Below are 11,247 nucleotides of genomic sequence, written 5' to 3' on the forward strand. Positions count from 1 at the left end.
CCACGCCCCTCCTCTGCCCTGCCCCCTGGCTGACTCTTAAAGTGAGCTTAATCCCTCCTACCATTCCATGAGACCTTCCTGTAGACCCTGGGCTCTCAGCCAGCTGGCATGGTGGGGCCAGTGGGCGCCACACCTCTGGAGGCCTCTGTCGCTTGCGGCCCGAAGACTGACCTTAAATCACACTGTGACCAGTGCTTGCTATTTGCCTTGGAATAGGGCAAAGGCTTCTCAACTCTGGGCCTGGTTCTCGAGGAGGAGGTGGGGTTATGGGGTGTTGGCCAAGAAAATAATGGGCCGGGGCGGGAGGGTGTGGATCCAGTAGTCCTAGACCGAGGCCTATTTTGGGCTCTTCTGTTCTGAGTTTCTAGGTTCAAGTCCAGTTTTGCCACTCCAGCCAAGAGGCCTTTCGTAAGATCGGTTCGCTCCCCAGAGTCCTCATTTCACCGGACTCCTCTATGGTTCCCTCCCCAGAGTCCTCATTTCACCGGTCTTCTTGTAGTCCTCTATGTCTTGTGGTTTGTCTATGAAATTTTCTATGAATTTTATTCTTTCTCTCTCAGTGTCACAATAAAGGATCCTGAAAGGTGTGTATTAAAATGACGCGCGCGCGCGCGCGCGCGCACACACACACACACACACACACACACACACACACACACACACACACACACTATTGCTGTTTGTCAACTTAAAAAAAAAAAAGAAATAGAGAATAAAAGGAAAGACATTGAGGCCAAGGGTCCGGGAGGCCCTTGGAAGTGTATCTAACTTTGTTGTCCTTCTGGGAGGGTGGGAGACGAAGCACTTGGAGGCCCCCTTTCTCTTTAAGATTTGTTTTTAAATTTTGGTGATGGGTATGGATGTGGTGTGTGCATGTGAGCGCAGTTGCCCTCAGAAGTCAGAAGAGGGCTTTGGACCCCCTGGAGCTGGAATTCTAGGCAGTTGTGAGCCACCAGATATGAGTGTTGGAACCAAACTGGACCCTCGGTGAGAGTGGTACAGGCTCTTAACCACTGAACCATCTCTCTAGTCCATCTCCTTTTTTGAGACAGGGTCTCATGTAGCCCAGAATGTCTCCGAACTTGCTATGTAGCCAAGGGTGACCTTGAACTCTGAGTTTTCAGCTCCTACCTCTGGACTGATGGTAGGTACCACAGGCATGTGCATTCACATTTTTTTTTTTTTTTTTTTTTTTTTTTTGTGGATATTGAGGATGAAAGCTAGGGCTCCCTGCATGTCAGACGCTACCAACACAGCCAGGTCCCCAGTCCTGCCTTTCTTTCTCTTCGTTTCTCCCATCCTTATCCCCCAGTAAGTTCTTCTAGACAGCTGCCTCTTCTTGTCTTGTCTCCATCTCTGTGACTCACGCTTCTGTGACTGTGAATACACTTGGCCCAGGATGAAGGACAATTAGGGAGAAAGGCAGGGCCACAGAAAAAGGACTCAAATCACACTCTCCCTCCTTGTCTTATGTAAGGTCCTATAAGGTCCTCCTTCCCCTCTCCTGAGCCACCCCCCACTACCCATGTCTGTTCTTGGCTCTCATTTGGGAAACTGGCCTAAGTTTCTCAACTTCTGTCCAGGTCAGAAGAAGAGTTGTGTTGAAGCCAAATCTTGGACAGGGCCACCGAGAGATTCAATGAGGCCAAGGGTCTGGGAAGCCCTTGGAAGGGCTTCCAACTTGGCTGTCCCTGTGGGAGGTGGGAGGGGACGCAATCCAACACCTCAGGTCTCAGGCACGTGTTGAATGGAGGTGGAAAGGCTGGTTAGGGCAGGTCCTGGGAGAGGGGTGAAAACTTCCTTGTGGGATTACGGGGCCTCCTGTTTCCCATGGCATCAGCCCCTACTTCTGGGGTGGGGGTTGGGGGGTGGTGTGCTGAATCCACTCCAGTCCCTTGACTCTGAAACTGGTTTGTTTGGGAGGCATCTCATGTGATGGCTTTCGGGGGGGGGGGGGGGAGGGGGCCGGGGCGGGGGGAGGAGGATTTATGAAGGGTTGTTTTCAGGGACTTTGTGTTCTTGTGTTCTGACTTGACAGCCTGTTCCAAGTGGATCTTGGCCTCAAGGAGGGATATACTGTATTCTCTGAACTTGGTCCCATTGATGTTTTGGGGTTACTAATTCATGTGGAAGGCTGTGCCATGTTGGGTAAGATTCTAGGTTTCTGGATGCTGAATCTATTTCTCCATCCGTCCAGTCGTGATAGCACCAAGTGGCCCTGGAGGGTTTTTGTTTGTTTCTTTTTGTTCTAAATATTCCTTTAGATTTATTCTATTTTACATGCATGAGTGTTTCTCCTGTTTGTGTATCTGTGTAGCCCACACGTGCCTAGTGCCTGGGGAGGTTAGAAGAGGGTGTTGGATCCCCTGGAACTAGAGTTATGTATGGTTGTCCGCCACCATGTGGGTGCTGGAAACTAAATTAAATCTGCAAAAGCAATTTCTACAGCCCTAGGTATATTCTTTTTTCTTTTAAAATATTTATTTATTTATTTATTTATTTATTTAATGTATATGAGTTCTCTATCTTCACATATACCTTTATGGCAGAAAAGGGCATCAGATGCCACTAGAGATGGTTGTGAGCCACCATGTAGTTACTGGGAATTGAACTCAGGACCTCTGGAAGAGCAGCCAGTGCTCTTAACCACTGAGCCATCTTTCCAGCCCCTCTTTTTCTATTCTTGTTGTTGGAGCTCAAACCCAAGGTCTTGTGTGCTAAACAAGAACTCTACTGAAAAGAGTTCTACCACTGAGCCACGCCCCCAGCCCTCACTGGGGGATTCTAGGCAGGGGCTCTACCACTGAGCCACACCCCAGCCCCTCACTGGGGGATTCTAGGCAGGGGCTCTACCACTGAGCCACACCCCAGCCCCTCACTGGGGGGGAGACCCCAGCCCCTCTGGGGGCAGGGGCTCTACCACTGAGCCACACCCCAGCCCCTCACTGGGGGATTCTAGGGAGGTGCTATGCCACTGAGCCATGTCTCCGAAAAACCTCACTGTGGGATTCGAGGAAAACACTCTACCAATGAGCTATGCATTCGGCCCATCACTGGTGGATTAGACTTATTCTTGCTTTTCTAAGACTTTGAGGTGCATCATTAGGTAATTTAAGACCTCACCAACATTTATTTATTTGAAACAGGGTCTCACAATGTAGCCCTGGCTAGCCTTGAACTCACAGAGATCTCTTTGCCTCCCATGTGCTGTGATTGAAAGTATACTCCCCTTTACCTGGCAATTTGACCTTAACAATATTTATTTTATCGTTTTTAATTTTGAGTGTGTATGTGTTTGTGTACATGCACATGAATTCTAGTATCTTCGGAGGCTAGAGGCATCAGATTTCCTGGAGCTGAGTTACAGGTGGTTATGAGCTGCTTGATGGTCACCACACTTGGGTCTTCTGCAACAGAATGTTTTTTTTTTCTAATTAAAATGTCTTTCATACACTATATTTTGATCATGTTTGTTCCTCTTTCCAAATCATTCCCTGATTCTCCCCACCTCTCTGTCTACTCAGCTTTACAGTCTTTCTTAAAAACAAAACAAAACAAAAAACCCAAAAAAGTAGGAAACAACCCTACCTCTTGACAAAACCCATAAAGTCAAAAACCAAAACAAATGCAAAAGATCAATGAGAAAAAAACCAAAACAAACCAACCCCCCCCCAAAAAAAAAACAAAATGCCCCACCAAAGAAAACCCCAAATGCAAAATGAAACAAACAAACAAAAAAACTACAGAAAATACAGTCGAGTTCCTTTTGTGTTGGACAACTATGAATTCCTTTGGCCTGGTTTTCTTTCCTCATCAGTTATGACAGAGAGCTTTGCTGAGTATACCAGTCTGCATTGGTAGTTGTCTTTCAAAACTTGAAATGTGTCCTTCTTAAGCCCTCCTAGAGTTTGAAGTTTGAGCTGAATCACCAGCTGTTATTCTGATGGAAATTTTCTATACTTGGCTGTGTGCCTCCCTCCTGCTCTCTCTTCCCTTTTCTTTTCTTTTTTTGAGACAAGGTTTTTCTGTGTAGCCCTGGCTGTCCTAGATCTCACTCTGTAGACCAGGCTGGCCTCGAACTTACAGAGATCTGCCTGCTTCTGCTGGGATTATAGGCGTGTGCCACCATGCCCAGCACTGTTTTCAGTGCTCTTGTTCATTGCTCTGTACTTTAATGGCTTAGTTGTAACAGGATGAGGTGAGACTCTGTCTTCCATGTTTGATTCCATGTCTGGCTTGGCATCTTGCTCCTTAATGTCTGGGAATTTTCTACCATGATTTTTTTTGATTGATTGATTGATTGATTGATAGATTATGTTTACAACATTCTGCCTCCATGTATGCCTGCACGCCAGAAGAGGGCATCAGATCTCATAACGGATGGTTGTGAGCCACCATGTGGTTGCTGGGAATTGAACTCAGGACCTCTGGAAGAGCAGTCAGTGCTCTCAACCGCTGAGCCATCTCTCCAGCCCAGATTTGTTCTTTTCATAGTGTGTGAAAGCCCTTATAGAGCCTTATTATTTTGAGTCTGTTCTTGTTGGAGAGTTTTAACTCTTCTCTTGTCTTCAGTCTCAGATCTTCTGTCTTTTCTTGGATCCATTCTGTTGGCGGGGGTTTTTCCATGGAGCTTTTGCTCCACTTTTCATTTCCAATATTTCAGTTTGTATTTCATCAAGATTTTGAACTCTTTATTGAATTCCTCTTTTATATCTTGTGTTGACTTGTTAATGCATCCAGCTGCTTGTGTCGTTTTTTTGGAATTCACTCTGAAGTTAATTTTATTTCTTTTAAAAATTTCTTTGAGCGTGCTTATCATAATTATTCTTGAATTCTTTGTCTGAGATTTCATCTAAATCCTTCTCACTGGAGGCCATTCTGTGGTACTGACAATTTTTGGAGGATTTATATTGCCTCTTTTTTTTCATGTTAATTATGCTTTTATGTTGGGACTTGGCTATCTGGAGTTAGGTAATTGGTTGAATTTATTGATTTTAAGATATTGATTTATTAAAAATCACTACTATTATTTTACAGGCAGTATTTGCACTTTCTCAAGAGGTACTTGGGTAGGGGCTGGAGTGGCTCAGTGGTTTAGAATGCTTACAGCCCTTGTAGAGAACCAGGATTTGGTCCCTAGCCCTCATGTTAGCTGGCTCACAAGTGCCCACAACCCCAGCTTCAGGTGATTCAACCATCACTTCTGGACTCTGAGGACACCTGCGCTCTTGTGCGTGTGTGTGTGCATGTGTGCTTGCACAAGCACATACAACTTAAACAAATGTTCAAAAAACTAGAGAGACTAGGATGTAGGGCTGTGGTGTTATTTTCCTTACCTAGAATGGTTGCTGGGTTCCGGCATGACCCTCAGTGTAATTTATTGTTTGAACAGCATCTCAAAAATCAATGATTACCAAAGGCCAAGAACATAGTGACAGGCCAGGAACAAACAATAAAGTTGAATCACTTTTTTTTTTGTGTGCCAAGCGTTTTATGATGTAAAGGGTTGCTGAAGGTGCTGTGTGTACTAACATTTGAGTTGCTTTAATTATAAGTGGAAAGACAGTAACAAAAGAGAAAGAATAAAAGGGGGAGCCGGAGAGATGGCCGTGCTCTTCCAGAGGCCCTGGGTTCAATTCCTAGCACCCATAATTCGGCTTTCAGTCATCTGTAGCTCCAGTTCCAGGGAATCTGCTGCCCTCTTCTGACCTCCAAGGCCACCAAATACACATAGTGCACAGGCATATACACAGGTAAAACACTCAGGCACATAAAAAAAATATTTAAAAAGAGAGAAAAAAAAACTCCATCAACAATTGAAAAATACCAGACCCCAAACAAGCAGATGAAGAAACACACACACACAAAAGCCCTTATTGCTGTGGTTCTCAATCTGTGGGTCATGACCCCTCTGGAGGGGGTTGAATGGCCCTTTCACAGATGTCATATATTAGATACCCTGCATATCATATAGTTATATTGCGATTTCTGACAGTTATGAAGCAGCAACAAAATAATTTATGGTTGGGGGTCCCACGGCATGAGGAACTGTATTAAAGGATTAGGCAGCATTAGGAAGCTTGAGGACCACTGCCTTACTGGAAGGCTACAGATTAGTACTGGGATAACAGAGAAAAGGTGGATGGCCTAGAGATATGTGTAGAAAGAGCTAAAGGGGCAGAAAAGGCCAGTGAGGCAGTCTTGGCTGAAGGTTGACTGAAAAGGGAGAAGTAAAAAAAAATATGCTCAAACAATGTCTGTCATATTTAGTTCTCAGGAAGCTTTGGTACAGATATCCTATAAACGTGACCATCCTATACTCTTGGTTAAAGGAAAATGGGACAGGAAAGAGTAAGGAGAGAGAAAGGGATCTCGGAGGGCGCCTCAGAGAGCAGGAGCAGTCTAGTCTGTGCTTTGATTCGTTGGAGTCTGTCTTGAGTGGTAGAGTTCTGCTGTCCTGATTCAGTTCTGAGTTTCCCAAGGAAGTACGCAGAGGAGTCCGGGCTGAATGCATGCTGGATGCAAATGCTCCACCCCTGGCCTGGCCTCTGCCCTTGGTGAGATCGTTAGCTGCATTTGGGTCTCTCCAGATGGCTCTGTTGATGCCAGGCAGAATGTGGAAGTCCCTCAAAGAGCCATCCCCACGTTTTCAAGTGAAATGGAGCATAGTTTGGAGGCCCTGGATGCTGAAACAGCCACAACAAGGCCAGTCCTATGGAACTAAAGTCTACAGGCTTCAGACAAGCTGGTAACTATAATGAAGGGAAACCCAGGCCCTCTGGAAAACTGAATGTTGTGTATGCATCCCAAAAAAGCTGAAACTAGTCAATATCACCTTTATTTGCAAAACCAACTGCAAGCCTGCCCAGTGTTTGAGAGGCTACGGAGCAAAATCCTGTCTCAAAAGCCAGCCATCCATCCATCCATCCATCCATCCATCCATCCATCCATCCATCCATCCCACAGACAATAGCCCAACTAAAGCTAATGGACCACTTAGAAGAGGACCCCTGGGATTCTACAAAGAAGCCATGTTTTCCAGGACAGTGTCTTCCATGGCAAGCTCTGATAGTAGCCTTTCAGGGGTTATTCTGGTTCTTGGTCTGTGCACCACCTGTATTTACTGTAGGTGTTGGTTTTGTGTTTAAAGTGTCTCATAAAGCTAAGCCAAAGGAATTTACACGTGACCTCACCTTTCCCACATTCAGGAGGAAGACGCAGTAGGTATGTGAGATTGTGAAAGCCAGGCGGGTAAGTGGAGAGAGCAGGTACCTCTAGTTCTGCCTTCCATCCTTCATGTCTCCCCCTCCTCTTTCTTCTCCCCCTGTGTTTGTGCTCAGGGCTTCCTACACGCTAAGCACATGCTCTACCACCGAGCTACATTCTGTTTTACAGCCAAGTTGTGGAGTGGCTTGACCATCCTGTGATCTGCCGGCTTTATGCTTTCCCCAACAGGTCTGAGCCCATGCTTGAGCCTTGAAAGGCAGGATCTAGGTTGTTCCAAACACTTAAAGAATCTGGCCTGGTCCTGAGCCAATCTCTTTAAGCTTTCAGATAAACCCCATGATTTATCTGCTTCCCTCCCTGAAGACACACCTAGGTCATTTATTTTGCCTTCTTTATCCATGGCAAGAAGCTGCAGGGCACTCAGTCAGCAAGTCCCTTAGTCTCTGCTTTCAGTGCGTCTCCCTGGTAGTTAATACTTCTCTGGCATTTCGGTGGGATCCAGTTTGGGAGGACTGAGGCTTTCTTTTGTGGAAATTCCCACAGTACTGATTTTGTGGCAACTCTATCCACTAGGTATGAAGGCTATTGACCTAACAGAACTGTATGAAGATAATAGGCCTTCTCTTTCTCTGTTTTTGTTATTATTATTATTATTATTATTATTATTGTGTGGTGTTGGGTACTGAAACCAGGTCTTGTGCACTCTAGCACTACTGAGCCACGCCCCCCAACCTCTCACTGGGGGATTCTAGGCAGGGGCTCTATCACTGAGCCACACCCCAGCCCTCACTAGGGGATTCTAGGCAGGGGCTCTACCACTGAGCCACGCCCCCAGTCCCTCACTAGGGGATTCTAGGCCATCACTCTATGACTGGACCATACTTCCCAGCTCCTCTTTGATGGGTTTTAGGCAAGTGTCCTACTACTAAGCTATAACTCTTTTTTTTTTGAGCCCTTGAACCACACCATTTTTTAACTTCTGTTTCATTCTCTGAGCTTCTTGCTTCATTATCTCTGCCTTTTTTTTTCTTTTGGTTTTTCAAGACAGGGTTTCTCTGTGTAGCTTTGGAACCTATCCTGGCACTCGCTCTGGAGACCAGACTGGCCTCGAACTCACAGAGATCCGCCTGCCTCTGCCTCCCGAGTGCTGGGATTAAAGGCGTGCGCCACCAACGCCCGGTTATCTTTGCCTTCTTATAGTGAACATTTTTAAAGAACATATAAAAGTGAGAAAAAGTACAACAAACATCCATGATTACATCACCTGGATTTTTTTTTTAACATATCACCAGCCAAGTTTTATCTTTTTCTTTGTATGTTTCTCCCCAATCTTCCAGCTAGACTATTATACATTTCTTTCTCTATTTAGAGATGAAGCCTTGCTATGTTGCCCAGCTCCAGTGATCTTCCTTCCTCAGCATCAGGACCACAGATGCTTGCTAGCACACTTGGCTTAATTACCACACACCTGTAATCACAGAACCCTAGAGCCTGAGGCAGGGAGACCATGAGTTTGAGGCTGGGCTGGGCTTCATAGAAAGACACTTTGTATATATGTATGAATGAATGTATATGAACATACAATTTCCCAATATTCTTGAAAATTACTAATAGAGTAAATTTTGCTTGTTCTTTATACATTCAGAGGGACATGAAGCAATGAATATTAATTTGATTTAGTCAATCCATGATGTGCATAATCTTTAAAACCATCATTTTACACGTGATAAATACACATGATAGATACACAGGATAAATATACAAAGAACAAAACCATGGGCTCCTGAGATGAATTAGTGGGTAAATCCTGACTTTCTGAGTTTGCTCTCGCAGAACTATATAGAAGGAGACAATCGGGGCTGGAGAGACGGCTCAGACAATAAGAGCACTGCCTGCTCTTCCAGAGGTCCCGAGTTCAATTCCCAGCAACCACATGGTGGCTCACAACCATCCGTTATGAGATCCAGTGCCTTCTCTGGTGTGCAGATAGACATGGAAGCAGAATGTTGTATGCATAATAAATAAATAAAATCTTTAAAAGAGGAGACTTTAATCTACTTTCACAAGTTTTCCTCTGCCTTCCACAACTGCACACACACACACACACACACACACACACACACACACACACACAGCATCTGTGGTTATCTGCAGAAGATCAAGCTAGACAGAATTCCAGCATGGGTTGGGAGGAGCCCCTGAGGCTCCCTATTGGAGGAGATACTGGTGGTTGTTGATTGCTGGAGGAAGAAGAGTCACCCTTTTAGGGATGTGGCCCCTGGTAGGTTGCTCATGTCTTAGTGGATGGCTGGCCACACACCCATACCATTGAAGGCTAAAGCAAACAACCCAAAGGACAAGGAGCGAGTTAGTTATGAAATTTTCATACATGTGTGGAAGGTAACCTTTGACCTCATCCCCATTGCCAACGTCTTCCCTCCCTTCCTTTCTGGCTGATCTCTTTCCTTTTTTCTAATAGAATTATTCACAACAACTGATTCATGGACTCAACCTAAGTGCCTGCGGAGGTTTGAGTGAAACTCTTCCCCACAGGCTTATGTATTTGAAGGCTTGGTTACAAGTTGGTGCTGCTGTTCGGGGAAGTTTAGGAGGTGTTGGTCTCTTTGAGGGAACTGTGTCATTGGAGGTGGGCTTTGAGAGTTTCAAGACCTCCCTTCCAGTTAATTTCACTCTGCTTCATGCTTGAAGTTGAAGATCTGGCTCTGAGCTTGCCTCTCCATGCCTGCTGACTCCCTACCCTTATCTCTTTGCACCTAAGCCCAGATAAACTCTTTCTTCTTCTTCTTCTTCTTCTTCTTCTTCTTCTTCTTCTTCTTCTTCTTCTTCTTCTTCTTCTTCCTTCTTCTTCTTCTTCCTCTTCCTCTTCCTCTTCCTCTTCCTCCTCTTCTTCCTCTTCCTCTTCCTCCTCTTCTTCCTCTTCCTCTTCTTCTTCCTCTTCCTCCTCTTCTTCTGTGTCTTTTTATTATTATTTAATTTTTAATTTAAATTAGTAACAAGCTTGCTTCACATGGCAATCCCAGTTCCCTCCCCCTCCCCCAGTCCCCCACCAACGCCCCCAAGCCTCCAGCCCATCCCCCCTTGGCTCCCCAGGGAGGGTGAGGCCCTCCATGGGGGAATCTCTAAAGTCTATCATATCATCCCCAGGTGGGGCCCAGGCCCCTCCCCCAAACTCTTCTATAAATTGCCTTGGCCAAGTTGTTATTTAACAGTAGCAGGTAAGCAACTAACACAGTGCCCATCAATGGATGAGAAACTGTGGGTTTAAAATTTTTAAAATGATTCCCTTTTATTTTTTATGTACATTGGTGTCTTGCCTGTGTGTATGTTTGTGTAAGGATTGGATCCCCTGGAACTGGGGTTACAGACAGGTAGGTGCTGGGCATTGAACCCAGGTCCTCTGGAAGAGCAACCAGTGCTCTTAACTGCTGAGCCATCTTTGCAGCCCCAAGAAACTGCGATTCTTTTTCTGATGTTTTTTTTTTTTTCAAATTTGAATTAGAAACAAGATTGTTTTACATGTCAATCCCAGTTCCCTCTCCCTCCCCTCCTCCCCTACCACCCCCTCCCAACTAAAACCCTACCTATTCCATATCCTTTCTGCTTCCCAGGGAGGGTGAGGCCTTCCATAGGGTGTCATCAGAGTCTTTCGTATCCTTTGGGATAGGGCCTAGGTCCACCCCTGTGTGTCTTGGCTCAGGGGGTATCCTTCTATGTGGAATGGGCTCCCAAAGTCCACACCTATGCTAGGGGTAAGTACTGAACTACTACAGGAGGTCCTGTAGATTTCTGAGGTCTTCTCACTGAAACCCATGTTCCTAGGGTCTGGATCAGTACCAGGCTGGTATCGCAGCTATCAGTCTGGGGACCAAGGTCAGCTGTTTCTGTGGGTTTCACCAGCCTAGTCTGGACTCCTTTGCTCATCGCTTGTCCTCTGCAACTGGATTCCAGTTCAGTTCAGTAGAATAGTTGTGGGTGTCGGCTTCTACTTCCACCAGCTGC

The sequence above is a fragment of the Cricetulus griseus genome, chromosome 9, assembly GCF_003668045.3.
Source record: "Cricetulus griseus strain 17A/GY chromosome 9, alternate assembly CriGri-PICRH-1.0, whole genome shotgun sequence".
Taxonomy (NCBI): Eukaryota; Metazoa; Chordata; class Mammalia; order Rodentia; family Cricetidae; genus Cricetulus; species Cricetulus griseus.